The sequence below is a fragment of the Ochotona princeps genome, chromosome 32 (genome assembly GCF_030435755.1).
Source record: "Ochotona princeps isolate mOchPri1 chromosome 32, mOchPri1.hap1, whole genome shotgun sequence".
NCBI lineage: Eukaryota > Metazoa > Chordata > Mammalia > Lagomorpha > Ochotonidae > Ochotona > Ochotona princeps.
The window spans coordinates 10612794-10631065 of record NC_080863.1 but is presented as its reverse complement, the minus strand read 5'-3'; the positions used below and the strand labels follow the sequence as shown (position 1 = coordinate 10631065).

At 39.4% G+C, this 18272-nt stretch overlaps 1 protein-coding gene and 1 non-coding gene across 2 annotated transcripts in view; both read left to right on the top strand.

Annotated features, from left to right (window-relative positions):
* MAGI2 (membrane associated guanylate kinase, WW and PDZ domain containing 2) overlaps window positions 1–18272 on the top strand; it is a 902006-nt gene that overhangs the window by 63001 nt on the left and 820733 nt on the right. The gene's annotated exons all lie outside the window — the stretch shown is intronic.
* LOC118759896 (U6 spliceosomal RNA) lies at window positions 1051–1157 on the top strand. The gene has a single exon (XR_004996451.2). It is a non-coding gene; the product is annotated as a U6 spliceosomal RNA (small nuclear RNA).

Here is an 18272-nt window from a genome sequence, read left to right as displayed (position 1 = left end):
TACACTTGGGAGCCATTTTGTTTGCATCCATCCCAGGAAACCCAGTTTATTTACTTTCAGAATGTTTAATAATCTGTATACTATGAGGAGATTAATTACTTTTGCTTATCTTGATAACTACTAAAATTTATTTAGTTAGTTCTGAAGTGGCTCCTATATCTAAGATTCCGTAATTTGAGGATTTACTTCCTTGTTTATTTGAATGGGAAAGGCAGATGAATGGAGAGAAGAAGACAAACAGAAAACAGATCTTCCATCTGCTGATTCACTACCCAGCGGCTGCCAGAGCTGTAATTGAGTCGACATGAAGCCAGAAGCCAGGCGGTTCCTCCGGGTTTCAAACATGGATGCAGGGTCCCAAGGCTTTGGGCCATTCCACTCCTTTCTCAGGCCACATGTAGGGACCTGGATGGAAGTGGAAGCAGCCAGGGTCTAAGCTGGTGCTCATATGGGATCCCAGTGCTTGAAAGTGGAGGATGAGCCAACTGAGCCATCACACCAACTCTAAGCATCTATGCATTCTATCATTGACACATACTCAGACACGGCAGGTGTCATAGAGAGATGAATGAGCTGGTGAACAAACTTTTTGTGAAGTGCTGAATGAATTTTCATCTTCAGGTATTTATTTGATTTTATAATCTATTTTCTGGCAACAAAATATTTTCGAAGTGACCTATTGGATGTAAAAATTAAAATAATTTGAAGATATTTTTTGTAATGTCACATAATTGAGTATGTCACATGATTGACTATGGGGTATAAGACTGCTAAAATGAAGGGTTTTGGAGTACTCATAATAAACATTGTTACACCAGCTCCTATATTACTTTCACAATTAAAAGAGAAATAACAATGCAGTTTGGGTACCAATGGCATTTAACTTAAAAGAACATTAGGCTGGTAAAAATCCATGAGATTTCAGTACGATATTTTCTGCCTCTGTCAACTGACATCTTAGACATTTCGATAAATTTAAAAGTGTCTGTGAAGTCCCATGATAGATTTATTGGTGTCCTTTCATTTCATAACTTTTAAAGTACACTCTGATGGTGCTTGCCTCAGCATCATGTAACTAAAATTGGAATGATACAAAAAGATTAATATAGCCCTTGTACAAGGATGCCACAAAAATTTATGAAGCATTTCATATTTCCATATTATTTTTTACTATAATAAAAGCAGAGGGGCACCAAAAAATCTTTTAGAGGGGATGAACATTTATTACCTTGATTGCACTTTTGGGATTTTGGCCTAAGCATATCTTCAAACTTATCAAATTGTACATAATAAATATATGCCAGGGTCTATATTTACATTATGTTTAGTAAAGACAGAAATAAAAGGAGTCCTTTCGCCTGAATATTTCTACCTAGAGTAGTGATTTAAAGGTAAGAAAAAGTAAAATAAACCAATAATCCAAGAGAAGCAAAATAATATATATTGTTTGTCACTTGAGTTGACTTAATTACACATAGATGAACGCTAAATATGAGTATAATTCCCCTGACAAAAACACTGAGATAATTTTCTTAGGGTGTATATTTTTCATTGTGTAATCAGAAAAGGCATCTAAGTATTCTATATAGAAAAAAAAAGAACTGTGACTTTGACTTAGAGATAAAATTTATTTTGGTAGCTTTTTGTAAAGGATATGGGGCACATAATAGACCATGCCTTAAGCTGCGATTTTGTAAGGGACACATTTCGCTCCAATGGATATTTCTTTCATTGAGGTTTTAGAATGCTCAAAGTATAATCTTTCTTGCTATGGGGAAATTACTCTTGCAAAGAGTTAAAATGCAGAAGGTTCAACCTTTTGCTTTTCAAAGATCCTTTTTCCCCCCCGTCAAAGTTGAAGTAGAAGATCTGAAACTTCTGCCTCATTAATGTATCTATTATATTGCCTTGGAATCTTCATAGAGATATCGTGAAAGGTGAATAAGGTACTGAAAGCAAGAGAGGGGCCAGAGAGAGGAAAGGCATGCCCTCTATATGGAATTCCTAATTGGAATTCTTCTCTACTGAACAAAGATTTCTCCTTAAAGGTAACAGTTCAACAAGGACAATATGATCCCAGAGTGGTAGCCTAGTGGCTAAAGTCCTTACCTTGAATGCGTCAGGATCCCATATGGGCACCGGTTCCTGTCCTGGCAGCCCCGCTTCCCATCCAGCTCCCCGCCTATGGCTTGGGAAAGCAGTAGAGCATGACCCAAAGCCTTGGGACCCTGTACCCATGTGGGGGACCCAGAAGAGTCTGCTGGGTTCAGTAACATGAAACGAAAGAATAAATAATGCTATGAAGAGCAAGCTAATACAACAAAATAAGTACCCATGTTCCTCTTTGCACTGAATTTTGTGGAAAATGCATGGTGGTACAGGAAATCTTGAAGGTTATCTACCCAGTGAACGTAATCCACAGTGCAATGTGCTGGCGTGTGGTGAAAACACATACTTCCACGGCTGTGGGATTGGAGTAGTTTTCATGTCTGAGTATTGCTGAAGAATCAAGGAAGCACTGCCCTTTGCACAAAGGAAAGAAATCTCTCGTCTCAGGTGCACCTGCACGGCTGTCATATTGCTTGGGTTGGTTTGAAGAACTCTTGGCTCTTAGATTCACAAGAGCAAAAAAAGTAGTTCCAAGTTACATTAAGGGGTATGAGGTATTTTGGTGATGCCAAATACTTAAAAAAAAAAAAAGATTTGTTTATTTTTATTGCAAAGTCAGATCTACAGAAAGGAGGAGAGACAGAGAGGAAGATCTTCCATTCAATGATTTACTCCTCAAGTGGCTGCAATGCCTGGAGCTGAGCCGATCTGAAGCCAGGAGCCAGGAGCCTCTTCTGTCTCTCCCAAGCAGGTGCAGGGTTCCAAGGCTTTGGGTCTTCTCAGGCCACAAGCATGGAGCTGGATGGGAAGCGGGACTGCTGAGGTTAGAAACAGCGCCCACATGGGATCCTGGCGAGGACTTTAGCCACTAGGCTATCTCGCTGGGCCCCAAAACAATCACTTTTGATTTAACCAAAAAAGACTGATGCCATTGATCACAAGTTTAAAGCAACACTTCCAATAATGTCATCATTCAAATCTGGGTGACTCACGCAGTAGCTATTTTTCTTTTTCTCTTCCTTTGTCTCCATGTAAAGTGAATCCCTAGACATACCCAGGAAAGTGCACAAAATATTTAATGACATTCTCTACACCCTGTGAGCCAGTGTGGCAGAATCTCATATGCTCAATTCTTTTTTAAACTGCATTTCTGTGGAATTCACAATGAACTCCACAGTAGAATGCGACAATATAGAACAGTCTCAATTTCACACATCTTGGAAGGCAAAAAGATGACTTGAAAACCCTCGAAATGCAGTTTCTGAACTAAATGAACTTTTGATTCTTCTATAGTAAGGAACCCAAATAGTATGAATTTCAGTTTCAGATCCAATTGCTTTTTTAAGTAAATGTTTTCTGTATCTTTGGAGTCTGCAATGCGATATTACAGGATACACATAGTAAAACTGTCTACAATAACATGTGGATGAACCCATAGAGTTGCTGTTTTTCCTGTAACAGAAGCAGCAAAAATCACAGTTTTAACAGGAGTGTCTGATATAGTACCACCTTATTAACCGTGGCCTTTGGATCTCTAGATGTGTCCATTTTACCGACCTGCTACTTGGAATCTTTGTCCCGCAGCTCTCAAGCCCTCCACTTGAGACCTGATGTGTCTAAATTCAGCCATTTTAAAAAGTAGAGAGGGGCCCGGTGCGGTACCCTAGTGGCTGGGGTCCTCGCCTTGAACGTGCTGGGAACCCATAGGGCCGCTGGTTCTAATCTCGGCAGCCCCACTTCCCATCCAGCTGCCTGCTTGTGGCCTGGGAGGGCAGTCTTGGGACCCTGTACCCACATGGGAGACCCGGAAGAGGCTCCTGGCTCCTGGCAGATCGGCTCAGCTCTGGCTCTTATGGTCACTTGGGGAGTGAATCATTGGACAGAAGATCTTCCTCTCTGTCTCTCCTCCTTTCTGTAGATCTGACTTTGCAATAATTTTTTTTTTTTTTAAAGTAGAGCTCCTGACAGTATGGATGGATCTGGAAGATATTATACTCAACAAAATAAGGCAGACAGTAAAAAAAAAAAAAAAGCAAACAAACAAACAAAAACTAGTACATACTTTGACAATTAGGACCTCAAGGGAAAGGCAGATATTCAGCTGTAGCTGTAAAAATCACCATTAGCATTAAAAAAGCCATTATTCTCTCTGATAAACCATTCTTTAAATCGTACTCCTCTACTGGCTTTCTGACAATGTTCTTTATGAAGGAAACATTGGCGAGCTCCTTTTACCTTCATGTGTGCAATTTTTTACTTTCATATAGTTATATATTAAACTACATAAATCATAACAATATCAAATCAATCTTACAGTATTCGTTGAACGATGCCAGCTTTTATTTTTAGAAATGATTCTACCACGAACATTTCATGACATGCAATATACTGCTCTTTCAATCCTTGGGATTTGAGGAGCGGATGAAACTTGGCCTGGCCTTGAATGTGTTTTAACCATTGTGTGACTCTGGGTGTGTTGGGTTAATCTCCCTGAACTTTTGTTAGTCTATATTCTACTGGAGGTAGGACTGTCTTTGCTTTTTCTTGTCTTTCTTCCTCCCTGTATCTCTCTCTCTCTCTCTCTCTCTCTCTCTCTCTCTCTCTCTCCTTTTTCTTCCTTCTTTCCCTTCCTTCCTGCCTGTCTCCCTTTATTCTTTATTTTAGAAAGGCACCTGCGAATATTGATGACGTCATTTACTAGCCATACGAAAGTGTTAGCACACAAATTAGCCTTACTATAGTTTTGTGGGAGTTCAGCTCCTGCCTATAGTTGCTGTGGCAGTCAGACCAAAGCAGAAGCAAAATGCAACTGGAAACCATACTCCAAAACTCTTTTTTGATAAAAAGAATAAACTATGCTCATCATCCATTTTTTGTGACCTGGAAATGATTCATGTTACTGACTTTGCGATCCCTTTCAGGATGTTGGCTTGTGTTGAAGGGGAGCTTATTCCAAATTAAAAGTGACTTCCACATTGTATGTTTATATTAATGTTGTTCTTTCAAAATGATGATTCATCAGTTCGTTGCTGATGAATGGAAACCAGGAAACAAATAATGGTTTGAGAGATTGCAACATGAATGTTAATTTATAGGCTTTTGCATAATATTTCAGAATGTTTTTTGGAGCACATTTGCATGTTTTTTAAATGGTCTGAAAATTGTTGGCAATTATACATGTCATGGATGTATAATAAGATTTTATTTTCAAGAATAATCTTATGAAGAGGGGCAATACCCTGGAATTTGCTTCATCTTGAGGATAGACTATGCCAACCTTCTAATGTCCCAATTGCAGATCGTGGAGGGAAGCCTCATGGAGTTGGCCTATTTCTTTCTGTCTTACATTAAGGATTCTCACTGAGCTCTGCAAAATTTCAGGAACAGCCTGGCCAGAGATTGCTTCATCCGTTATATAGAGAGAACCTATTTCATGTAGGTCATAGATGCAACTTTGAAGAATTTTTAAAGATCGATTTATTTATTTTGTTGGCAGTTCAGATTTACACAAAGAAGGAGAGACAAAGATGTTCTGTCTGCTGCTTCACTCCCCAAATGGCCACAATAGCTAGAACTGAGCCGATCCAAAGCCAGGAACCAGGAGCTTCTTCCAGGGCCTCCTGTGTGGATGCAGGGTCCCAAGTCTTTGGCCCATCCTCTACTGCTTTCCCAGGTTACAAGCAGGGAGCTAGAAGATAAGTGGAGCAGCCAGGACACAAACCCAAGCCCATATGGGATCTTGGTTCATGCAAGGCGAAGACTTTAGCCACTAGGCTACCGTGCTGGGCCCCTAACAATAAAATATTTTTGAAGTGATCTATTGGATATAAAAAATTAATTAAAATAGTCTGAAGGTAGCTTTTCTAATGTCACATAAGGGCATTGAAATTCTCGTAATAAACATTTTAAAACCAGATCCCATATTGATCTTTCACGGTTAAAAAAAGAAATAATGATGCAGTTTGGGTACCAGCACCATTTCTCTTAAAGGAACATTAAGCTGTTGAAAATCCATCATAATAATTAAGTAGAAATATTCCCTCCCTCCTTCAATTGAAGTCTTAGAAGTTTCAATAAATTTAAAAGTGTCTGTGAAGTCCCATGATAGATTCGTTAGTGTCCTTTCGCTTCATAACTTTTACAGTACGTCCTAATGGTGCTTGCCTCAGCACCATGTAACTAAAAATGGAATGATCCAAGAAAGATTAATTATAGCCCCACCCATCCAGGTCTCTCAAGTGGGTGCAGGGTCCCAAAGTTTTGGGCCATCCTTTGCTGCTTTCCCAGGCCACAAGCAACGAGTTGGAATGGAAGTGGAACAGCCAGGACACAAGCCTGCATCCAGATGGGGTACCAGCACTGCAAGGCAGAAGACTAAGCAATTGAACCATTGTGCCAGCCCCAATTTGGGGGAATTTAATGATGGCCTTTTCCCCCTTGCCCCTCACTCTCCCTTCCTTCTTCCTATTTTTAGGTTTTGCTGAAAACTCAGGCACCATCCCTTTGACAGTGATGCAGAGATGGGATTCCTGTGGGCACCTGCTTCTTGCGTTTGTTATGACAACAACTGTAACAGATGATGCGTTTGTTGTGTCCTGTGTTCTCCCTGAAGTGGGAAATGAGCTCCTGGAAGGGTAAGAAATGGGGAGAAGCAGGATTTTACAATATAAAAACAACTTTACCAGGGATCAGAGAGACCCTAACTGCCTATTATCCCATCTGACTCCTCATAGTAATAGTACTTATCACAAAGTGTGTACATGTAGATTAAAAGATACTATATGAAATGGCTTAAGGCAATAGTTCTCACATATAAAGTGCTCAGAATGTTAGGTTCCTTATTCCTGGAAGGCCAGGTTGCAAAGAAAACTCTGTAGAAAAGGTGCTTTTATCAGACAGAAGTAGAACAAGACAACTACAAGTTCAATTCCAAATTATGATCCTTTACTAAAACTTTAGGAGGCCAATGATTATACTTCTGTTTCCGTAAATGCACTGACATCATAGTTATGAATACTTTCATGCAAATCTTTTGATCTTTTCAAGTCCACAAATAGATCTTCAATATACTAATTTGTATGTAAGAGTTAATGTGTAGGAAGCATTCTATATAAAGTAAGTTAATACACATGGTTCCAGTGAAACTATCTATCCCCAAATGGTTACATTGGTATTTTGGAAAATTTCATATGTATGAGATCTGTTCTTTTTATTTTAGCTCCAATTCATAAATATTACTTGTATCCAAGATTGTCAATTTTCCTGAATAACACATAAAATATGTAAAACTTAGATAGATATAGACTATTTGTATCATTGCTGAAATTTTGCAATAATAGCTTTGTAGCACATAACTGGCTTTAGCTGGATTGCAAAAATATGGATTCCAATTTTCTTCTGAAAGGCTGATAAAAAATGTATAGTTAAGTTTTAAATATGTGAAATCATCCTTTAATTTTTAAGTGCATCCCTTACATCCACACACAAGCACCTTTAGTTTCTGTGAGTGGTAGACTTAGGCTATAAAATAGGTATTTTCTGGACTAATAATTGAAAAGGAGGGCCTGGTGTGGTAGCCTGGTAGAATGTCCCAGTGGCCCCGCTTCCCATCCAGCTCCTTGGTTGTGGCCTGGGAAAACAGGAGAGGACGGCCCAAAGCCTTGGGACCCTGCACCCACATGGGAGGCCCGGAGGAGGAAGCTCCTGCCTCCTGCCTCCTGCCTCCTGGCTCCTGCCTCCTGGATCCTGCCTCCTGGATTCGAATCGGCTCATCTCTGGCCATTGCATCCACTTGTGGAGTGAATCAGTGGACTGAATATCTTCCCCTCTGTCTCTCCTCCTCTCTGTATATCTGACTTTTGAATAAAAATAAATAAATCTTTAAAAACATAATTTAAAAAGGAATTGAAGAATGAATGAATTTCATAGTTCTGTTCACTTCAGAGTACCGTGGAACCCAGTGATGCCTAAGAGATCATGAACTAGTAATAGAAATAAGATAAAGAAATTTTAGAAGTGTCTCTTTATGGTTTATTTGAATTACAAATATACTTAACTAATAACTGTCATTATTGCTTATTTGTGCAGTGAACAATATCTTGCTAAAGTTACTATGTTTTGTAATTTAGATCATCCTATAATAGCTATACTTTAACACAACAATGTTATAATGATAATATGCTTCCTACTTCACCTGAGAAAACTGAGATTAGAAGAAATGAGATAACTCACTCAAAACAATACGGAGAAGTGAGGCACGTGGCCAAAGCCCTCACCCCATGCCTGCAACTCCACAGTATTACCGTGTTACAGCACTGTTTCCTAAAGCCACACAGGTATCAATATTAATTAGGGATACAATTCTCAGTGTAAAATTAACTCTCATTTATATTATTTCAAGTATTATGTTTAAATTTTTTTTTAAAGTTTGACTTACTTGGGAAGACAGGCAGTAAGCTCCCGTAGTGTGGTTTACTTTGCAAATACTGTTAGTGGCTGTAGCTAAGACCTCAGCCCACGTGCCCAATGCAGGTATCACCTACTGCCTCTTAAGGTACACATGAGCAGGAAATCGGCATCGAGGGATTCACCTGGCATGTGGATAAACACTGTAGTATGCATCTCTGCTCCCGAATCAAAGATGGACCTCCAGGAAAGCTGGAATGTATCTGGACAACAGGATGCTGGATTTTCTGATATTGTCTGCACCTGCAGCGTCAGAATACACTTAAATAGCGAAATGATGGACTTGTGAGTGTTGCTAAAGGAAGGACTATGTACTGTCATAACATGGGAAGAACAGCAGGGGGACAGGCAGTGAGCAGGGCTGAAAAGGATATCCCTGAGCCTATGGAACTGTGTCATTAAAAAACAAAACAGCCTGTTCTAGAATTAGAGCAGGTACTGAGCTGGGCTGTGGTAGGCGTGCCAGCCAGTGTTTTAACAGACCAAATACTGTTCCTGACACACAGGTATATAACAAGAGGCAGGTGGGCTGTGTCTGCCGCCCTACTGCGAGGGAAAAGGTGTTTGGTCATTCTTCACACGAAGTTTAACTTGCTGCTTTCTTTCTATCCTTGAATATCTGCCGAGGCTCATCTATGGGGCAGTGTCCCATCAGCTTTTGTTATTTTCATAATGTAGCTCACATGTAGCAGTTTTATGTCCTTGCCATTAATTTCATATTTTGAGAAGAGGATCATATGTCTGTAGGATGATTGGGTGGGATTTTAGAGCTATTAAATACTGAGGAATTACTAGATGTCTCCGATTATAACATGATGCATTGCTATTAACTAAGGTGTAAAATGCCTATCAATGTATGAAAGCTATTCATATTTCACATGGTACGCTTCATTTTAACAGTCTTCACAGTAATTTGCAGAGTGAAAATAATGCTTTGTACTTATGTGGTACACGTCTCCATGGAACCCGGAATCTTCCGTTGACAGGATCTAAAAATGGCTTTTTCAGGGAGAACAGGAAACTAATATCATAATTATTTTGCAGGTGTTGAAACTGACACTGAATCTCTGTGTAGCTACTAACAGGAACATCGGGCCACCAAAATTGTATGGTTGGCTTCCTCCAGCCATCAGCATGATCAATAAATGGACCATGATAGTAATCATACCACTTAGACCTCAGGTTATTTTTCTCTGGGAAGACAGACTGAGTGACAAAACAATATTTTGAGGACTCAATGTGACACTCTGTATTGGAGTTCCGTGGTAATAGTTTGCATTCTCTCTTTGCATATTGGCAATAGATTCATCACATAAACATAACCTTTCTTTGATTCCACAGCTCCCATAACAAGCCTGGTGGCGGAGTATTGTAACTCTAGGTATGTTCTAAGATGAGGAGACCCGTGATTAGGTTCTGTGCGATACTTTTTTTTTTTTAAAAAAAATGTACAGACCAGTTATTTTATAATGTCAAAAAGCAGGCACCGCAGTGCTACTGTGCTGTGAACTGATATTTTCTAAGTTGTGTTTTTGAGCTGGGGCACACTCATCATGATGCTGATGACGTGTTAACTTGCCAAAGTCAGGGATCCTAGAAAATAGGTCACACCAGTGAGAGGAAGAGAGAAAGAGAAACAGTGCAGGGAGAAGTACCCGTATGTATCAATGGGTCTTGAATCCTTTTCACCAGAAACTTCTGGAGGAATTTTTCAAAGGACAGATTGCTAGGTCTCACCCCCGCCCTGATCTGGACTGGGACTCAAGGATATACATTTTCTCAAGTTCCCTAATGATGCAAACAGAACCGTTGCTTGGACCACAGTTCTTGGAGAACCAGCAACACAAAGGACTTCTGCTTCGGTCCTTTACGGACAAAGTCGTCATTATGATCAGGTTAAAAACAATGCATGCCAACCAAGCTATGTGTCTTAGAAGATGAAAGAGAGAGAAGGAGAGTAACCAACTTCTGATCAAGCAGAGGCTTTTCAATCCTGGCTAGAAGTTACTATGAAAGCTAAAGCCACTCTCAACTGAGGCTCTCCGTTTGCATTCCATTTCACTATTCATCCGACAAATACTTACTGAACAGTTACTATGCAATAGAAGCTTGTATGCAACAAAAAGGAATGGTTTCTCTATCAGTAGGGTTGAATTGGCACTTGATGTTATTTTAACATACTGAGAATGTCTTTAATTTCATTGCATTTTGGACCATCTCTTTAATTCCACATAAGTACGCGTCTTTCCCTCTTACTAATCTCAGCACGTAACTGGCAGTTGTAAGTATTTTTTTTTCCCATTTGTACTGCCTCTGCGTCAGTGTCTGAAGAGGTGATGAAGAAAGCTCTGATGGTTGGTGGCATTGATATTGGACCACTTGCAGGTCTTTGAATTGGAAAAATCCTTAAACCCAACAGGACAATATAAGTGTAACACAGGGACTTCAGGGAACTAAATCATAAAAGTGGGAAATCTATAAAAAAGACTGTTCCAACTTACTTTACTTTCTATTTCTTTGATTACTAACAATGTGAACGTTCTATCTTAAAAACACTTTACCAAATACAAGTGATTTTATTTAAAATTGGGAATAGAAAAATTTGATGAACTTGAAATACAACTTGATGGTGTATATTCAGAAGTTCAAATACATATTCAGATTCTTTATAATAGGATTTCATATAATCAACTTAAAGAAACTAAAATAGAGATACACATTATGGTTACACTCTCATTTTTCCATAATGTCTGTTTAAGTTGCAGAGTAGTTAAAATGTGACTTTATTGTCTCAGGGGAGGGTTAGTTACAGAAATAATGTCCATTTGTATATTTTTTAGACACTAAGTAATTTTACAAGACAGTTATGTGTGTGAATTTATGTTATAAATTTGAAAAAATACAAAATGCAAACTTTTTCTTTACCTAACTCTAAGTAGACAGGTGAAAAATGCTTCAAAAGAAATATTTCAAATGTTCATCGCGGTTACTTCTGCATTTAAAATTTTTTTGTCTCTGCACATGATGGTATATTTCTTAAATCCACAAAAAGTGGGTCTTGTCTTATTATAAGGTATAAAATGTATAGAACAAGAGAGGTCACGGGCCTGTTCCTGGGTGGCACTTGGTGATCTCACAGGATCTGCAAACTGGCTGTGATGATTTGCCTTTGTGTCACTACGTGGCTCTAACCATGCCCTCATTCTGTTGTACTTTCACATGCTAATCCGTATTTTAGATAAATCAGAGCTTTCTTTTAGGTGACAGTGTTCTCTTTCGTAAGCAAAAAGAAAAGAACAGAAACATGGGTGAAAATTACCTGTCCTGGCTATGAAGTTCTGAGCAGCCTCAGAGGAGTGGCAACCTCCTCATTGTGGGAAGAAGGGACCTTCAACATAGGCTTCCTCTTGAGAATGCAAACATACTTTTGCTATGTTCTCAAGTGTGGCCCTTGGGTATATGAATGTAGTGGGCTCTAGGAATTAAGACCCCCACCTCTCAAGTTCAGCAAACATGATCCAGGACTGGGAACATGAGCAGAGTCACTGTGCTGATTGGAAACATCTGTCACAGCTGCTCCAATTCCTTAATGTGTTATGGCATCAAGGGAGTTTGTTTTTAAAAGTGGTGCTGCACTTTTCACTAATTAAAGGAAAACAGGATGTATAGTAAGTGGAAAAGTTAAGCTTTCTGTCGTTAATGCCATTAGTAGATGACTTCCAAGGCATGTTGTCGTTGCAACGTAATTCATGATTAGGGGAGTGTATTTTCCAACATAGCAATTATGAACTGTTAAAATGAGGTTCATTTGCTTATTTTCATAAAGATTTTCAACCTTGGGTGGGGTTAGCTTAGAAAAATATGTTAAAAGTGTAACTTAAGCTAAGCTAAAGTTCTTTTGTAATCATGTATTTTTCACTCTTTCCGTCAGAGACTGGTTTCATGATTATAAGAACAATTATTGTGATAATTTGGATCCTCTTGAGCTTATCATGCATACTCATTAAAAAATATAGAAATTTCACTTTATTAACTTAGGGTCCATAGTTCTTTGTTCTTTGGTGTATACGTTGTTCACTGCCTTTGAAGAAAGGGCACAAATCGGTTATATATTGTCAAGCAAGTATTCTGGATACACTGAGAAATGTAGCATTCAAAAACTGCAATATGTGTGAATGTTTCTTGTCCTTGAACATTTGTAGTCATATTTATTGTTCCTTGTTTATTTGGAAGTGATTTTACAACTGGACCAAATGAGAGTTTGGGAAGATAATCAAATGTTCAATAGGAGTCGAGTGTTGAATTCCCCTAGCACCAGCACTCCATGTTGCCACATTGCCATGTGTAAAATTTTCACAATAATCATAGCAGTACTATTGGTCATAGAACTATGCCGCTTTTCCCCAGCACTGATTTCATCCACTTTTAAAACAGTACCTTCTGGGATAGGTAAGGCAGGCCTAGCAGTTAACACACACATGTCCCTTACTGGTCTATTGGGACTCAGTGCCCAGTTTGGGTTCCTGCTGCAGCAGCCTGTTAACACAGAGGAGACAGCATTGACTGCTCAAGGGATTGGCTCCCTGGCGCTCCTGTTGGAGGGCACACTTGAGCCCAGGCTGCCAGCTTCAGGCTCAGCCCCGTCCCAGCTGCAGCATTGGTTTCAGGGAGTGAACCACAGTGGATCCCTGTCTGTGTCTTTGCCTCGCTCATGGTTTCATTGCCTCGCAAATAAATGCAGATTTAATAATCAATAAAAATCCCTTTCTACAAACTGTCGCATTTCCTGTGAATGTAATGTTCAAAGAATCTATTTTATAGGCACAAAAACCATGCAGATAAACACACAAAAATGGACTCTATTCCCAAACTGGCTCTGTCTGTGATGTTTTCTTTACTCATCGATGGTGGAGCCTGTAATTCTCTCATTCATTTTGCCCAGTGTGTTGGGGACTTTCTGCTGCCATAGCAACTCTCACATTGTGTTTCCTGCAGCTCTGGGTGGTTGCTTTCCCTCCTGGAGTACGGAGCACCTGAAGGCAATGGTCAGGACATACTTAAGCTCAGTCCCTCGTGCTTAACACAGATTGCCGTATCTGTTGGGTTTATCATAAGTTGTCTCTTATTAGTATTGATTTTGGAAATAATAATAATAATAGGGCTGATTTCCCAAGAATGAAGTCCATGAAAACTTTAAACACTTCTGTAGACATTTCAGGGACTCTTAAGAAGGACCTTCCTGGCACGAGCAGGTGCAAAGACCGGATCGTAAAATAAGCTGCTTAGGGTTTGGCCTTGGCAGATAGCAGTGTGTGCAGATCTGTGTTGTTGAGGAGGGTGGCGTGCTGCTGGAGGTTACGGGAAGTACAGCAACTGGGAAGCAACCACAGTTGACCAAGCAGTACCATGGTGCATCTGTGTCTTCTCACCACAAAGGGAAGAAAAGCAAGATAGTTTGCTTAGGTCTTTTCCTCTCAACTGAGGGATCCAGCTGCCCCTTCAGACACAGGAAGTATGTAAGGAGTTGTAATGGAAATAGTGTACAACTTTGCAAAGAGCTGAAAATGACTAATTTCCAGTTTCATAATTGTTATCTAGCATGGTACTTCTTTATTTCCTTGAATGCTGAAAAGTCATCATGTTGTACCATAGAGGGCTAGTAGACTTGTGACCTGAAAAATTGAGCTTTTTCATTGACTTCTGAATAATGAGAATCACTGTTTTTTTTTTTTTTAAGATTGACTTCCTGGAAAGTATAACCATGAAAGTATGTCACCATGATCATGGACAGTTGGTTTAGAAGCTGATGTTGTGGTACAGCACGTTAAGCTTCTGCCTGTGATGTCAGCATCCCATTTTAGAGCACCACTTTGAGCCCTGGTTGCCCTGCTTCCTGTCCAGTTCCATAGTAATACTCCTGGGAAAGCATGGGCAATTACTCAAGTACTCAGGCCCACCTGGTCACTCACAGGAGATACCTGGATGGGGATCCAGGCTCCTGGCTTTGGCCTGCCCAATCCTGGCCTTCACAGCCATCATGGGAGTAAACCAGTTGGTTAAAGATCTTTTGCTCTCTCTTTCTCCTCTATCTCCCTGTCACTCTTCCTTTCACATAAAAACACATTTCTAATTATATATATATATATATTTTACATTATTCTTAAAAAATTGAAATCAAGAAGTTCATGAAGAATGCTTATTATCCAAAAGTATGCATGCATGCTTTGTGTCTAAATTCATATTTGTAAGTATATGTGACTTTCTGTATCTGCTTGTATGTCTATATGTGTGTGCGTGTGTACATGCGTGTATAATTAATTTGTGAGACCCAAATTTTATTACATCCTTCATATTTGCTAGGCACAGGTATTGAGATTGTTACATGTGTTGTTTCATTTCACGTTGTGAACCTGATAGTATTATCCAAATTTTAGACATAAAATAAAGTAATAGTGCATTACTAGGAAACAGTCATTCCTGAATCACATCAGGGAGAGAGGTAGAATGAATGTAACCCCACAGTGCATGTCTGCAGACTGTAATTGCACATGTTTCGCCTCTGGCTGCAAAGGAGCATCCATGGGGGCCAAAGACACGGATAGGTTAAGTAGAATCCTCTTTACTGGGGAAGTTTGGTGGACTCCAAGTAGTATTCCAAAGTCCAAGGATTACCATTTGGGCTCCATCAGGCATCAAGGCTCCTGTAAACCTTCGTGTGGCTGTCATCATTGATTATTGTTCCTTGGCTACACCAACCAACTTCCTAGTTCCCTTGAATTCGTTGGGTACATCTCCACACCCCTTTTCATACTTTATCCTGTGTTGCATTTTCTAAAATACACAAATTCTCATCTGTGTCTTGCTTAAATCCTTCAGTGGCTCCTCATGTATTTCTGACTATGTTCAGTTCTTTAATGTGGTCTATAAATGTCTTACGGTACTCTACTCATCACTTCATTTCTGGTGCCCTTCACACTTAGTGCCAGCTGTAACAAGAATAGCTTGCCCTCTGCCTCCTACATAAGGCTGCTCATATTTTGGGGCACATTCCATATGAAGCTGCTCCTGAAGTTTCAAATTTGGGTTGAGCAATATGTTTCTGCTGTTTATTTTTCGACTTCCTTTGTCACAGAGCCCCACGTGACCTCAATGTGTTACATAGTTTTATTTCCTACTTTAAGGTGTGGTGAAATGGTCTCCTCCTTAGATGAATACAAAGTCTTTGAATCCACACCAGATTGTTTGCTAATACTGTTACCCTGCCTAATGTCATAAGACACTGGCTTCACAGGAAGTTTGGGAACCTGCCCAGGACCACTCGTTGGCGATGCTAGGACCTGGTCCCACACTGCCTCGCATGTGATTTTTGGCCACTGCTCTTTCCCCTTGTGAAGATTTGGGGCCAACAGGTTGACGTATTTAGGTAAATACCTGGAACCTCTAGGCCTTCAGAACTGGGTTTCATTGTCATCTCTGTCACTGGTAATCATGTCTTTCCTGTGAACTCTAGGACTTTGTTTGAAATTAGGGAACATTTTAGAAATGTGGATTGAGTATTCCCAAGAGTCCTTGAACTAGACTTGACAATGACTTAAAGCAATCCCTTGTGTATGTCACTGTATGGCGGACTGTTGAGGGGAAATTGCAGATAACTCAGAGTTAAACTCAGAGTTAAACAGTTAAACAGTTAAACAGACTTCTTCATCCTCTTCATCTCCACTGGTTTGAAAATTCATAACCTCATCCCATTATACTCTGATTGAAGAATTAGACTCTAATAAGGCTGCCGGGTGGCCCAGTTAAATGACCACCTTGAAGCCACCTAAGAGATTGGCAACTCCACTCTCATGTTCAGAGTAGCGTGTTATTCCCAATAACTTGCACAGGAAATGTAGATCATTGCCATTCTGTTGGCTAGTGCTGTTTCATTCTTAGTGATTTTGCTTTTTTCTGTGAGTTCTCAGTTGTGTCACTTTTCCCCATCTCTAATAACTCACCAAAAAAAAAAAAAAAAAAAAAAAGGAAAGCTAATAAGCACAGCTAATGTTCAGAGTAGCGTGTTATTCCCAATAACTTGCACAGGAAATGTAGATCATTGCCATTCTGTTGGCTAGTGCTGTTTCATTCTTATTGATTTTGCTTTTTTCTGTGAGTTCTCAGTTGTGTCACTTTTCCCCATCTCTAATAACTCACCAAAAAAAAAAAAAAAAAAAAAAAGGAAAGCTAATAAGCACAGCTAATTTGGTACATGTTCCTATTATATAATCACCATGGTACCCAGGCTCTTCACAAAAGCAAACAAATTTCTATGAAGAAAAATGTTCCCTCTCATTTAAGGTGTGTTGCAAAGAAAGCACTGCCTTTTTGTCCAATTTTGCTTTCCGTCAATAGACTTGTTTTCCATTGTCTTCACTGGAAATGTGACTATGGCTTTCTATACGTTGATGGAATCAGCAAATTTTATTAAATAGTAGATAACCCCTCTTTCACTTGTAAAAAATATCCACACTTATTTGTTTGATCTGTAAAGGGTAAATTGGAGAAATAACTGTGCCAATTACAGTTGTGTAAAAAATATGAAAACTGATTTTGTATTTTTTGTTATTGGCATTGTAGGGATTTTTTTGCACATATGTAAAATAATATTGTTATAAAAATGACACTTTTCTCTCTAAAGTAATTGTCATTACAAAGATATCAAATTGTTGCAGGATGCATGCATGCAGTTGTAGCCTGAGGATAATTTGGAACATAAAACAACACAAATGTGGATTTTCTCAATAGCATAGGCAAAAGGAAAAAGAGAAAAGCCAACCTTGTGTGTTGTAACACACAACAACAACTTTGTTGTTACTTCACCTCACTATTGAACATTTAGTGAAGTAATCAGCCACTCCCTTTGCAAAGCAGACAAGCAAATGCAGTGCCAACACATCTCCCTTGGCTGCTACTCTTCAGGTGGTAAGAATACGTGATTGTCAATCTAAGAAACATTAGCCGATCATGTCTTCTTAAGACCTGGCTGGCATTTCTGGCTTCCAGAAACTTATAATTATGTATGGTGGTTGGGCTTAGATCTGGCATGATATAACAAAAAAATTCTATATATATATATATATATGATAGATGCTTATTTCTTTCTCACGTAAAAAAATTGATCAGTCCACAGTGTTCTTATGGCATATTTCGATTTTGCCATTCTCAGCTTGGGGTGATCAAAATCAAGAATCTAAATGATGAATACAGTCCATCCATCCTGTGGTGCTAATCACTCCCTTTTCTACATAATTTTCCCATGCGCACATACATTTTTCTGCTTACACTGTCGGTGGCTAGACTTTGTCACGCAATCATACCCCACTATGAAAGCAAGGCTGGGAACCTTTTTAGCAGTGCGCATTTTTCATGGTTGCGCTACTGAAAAAGAGGAAATGGAGATTGTGAGATAATAAGCATGAGAAAGCAAGATTCTGAAACACAGTCACAACCATGGAAATCGCAGGGTGTTTATTGAATTTCAACGAGGCTGTATTCACTAAGTGTCCATATGTCTGTTCTCCTTCTGCATGATTTTATGAGATCGGTTGTGTATGAAGAACAGATGGTGACTTCCGTCCTGAAGCTATCTATGCACGCAGCGAAGGCGGATTGGCTACATTGAGGAGAGCAAGGAAAACACTGGAGTAGGTGGTCTGATA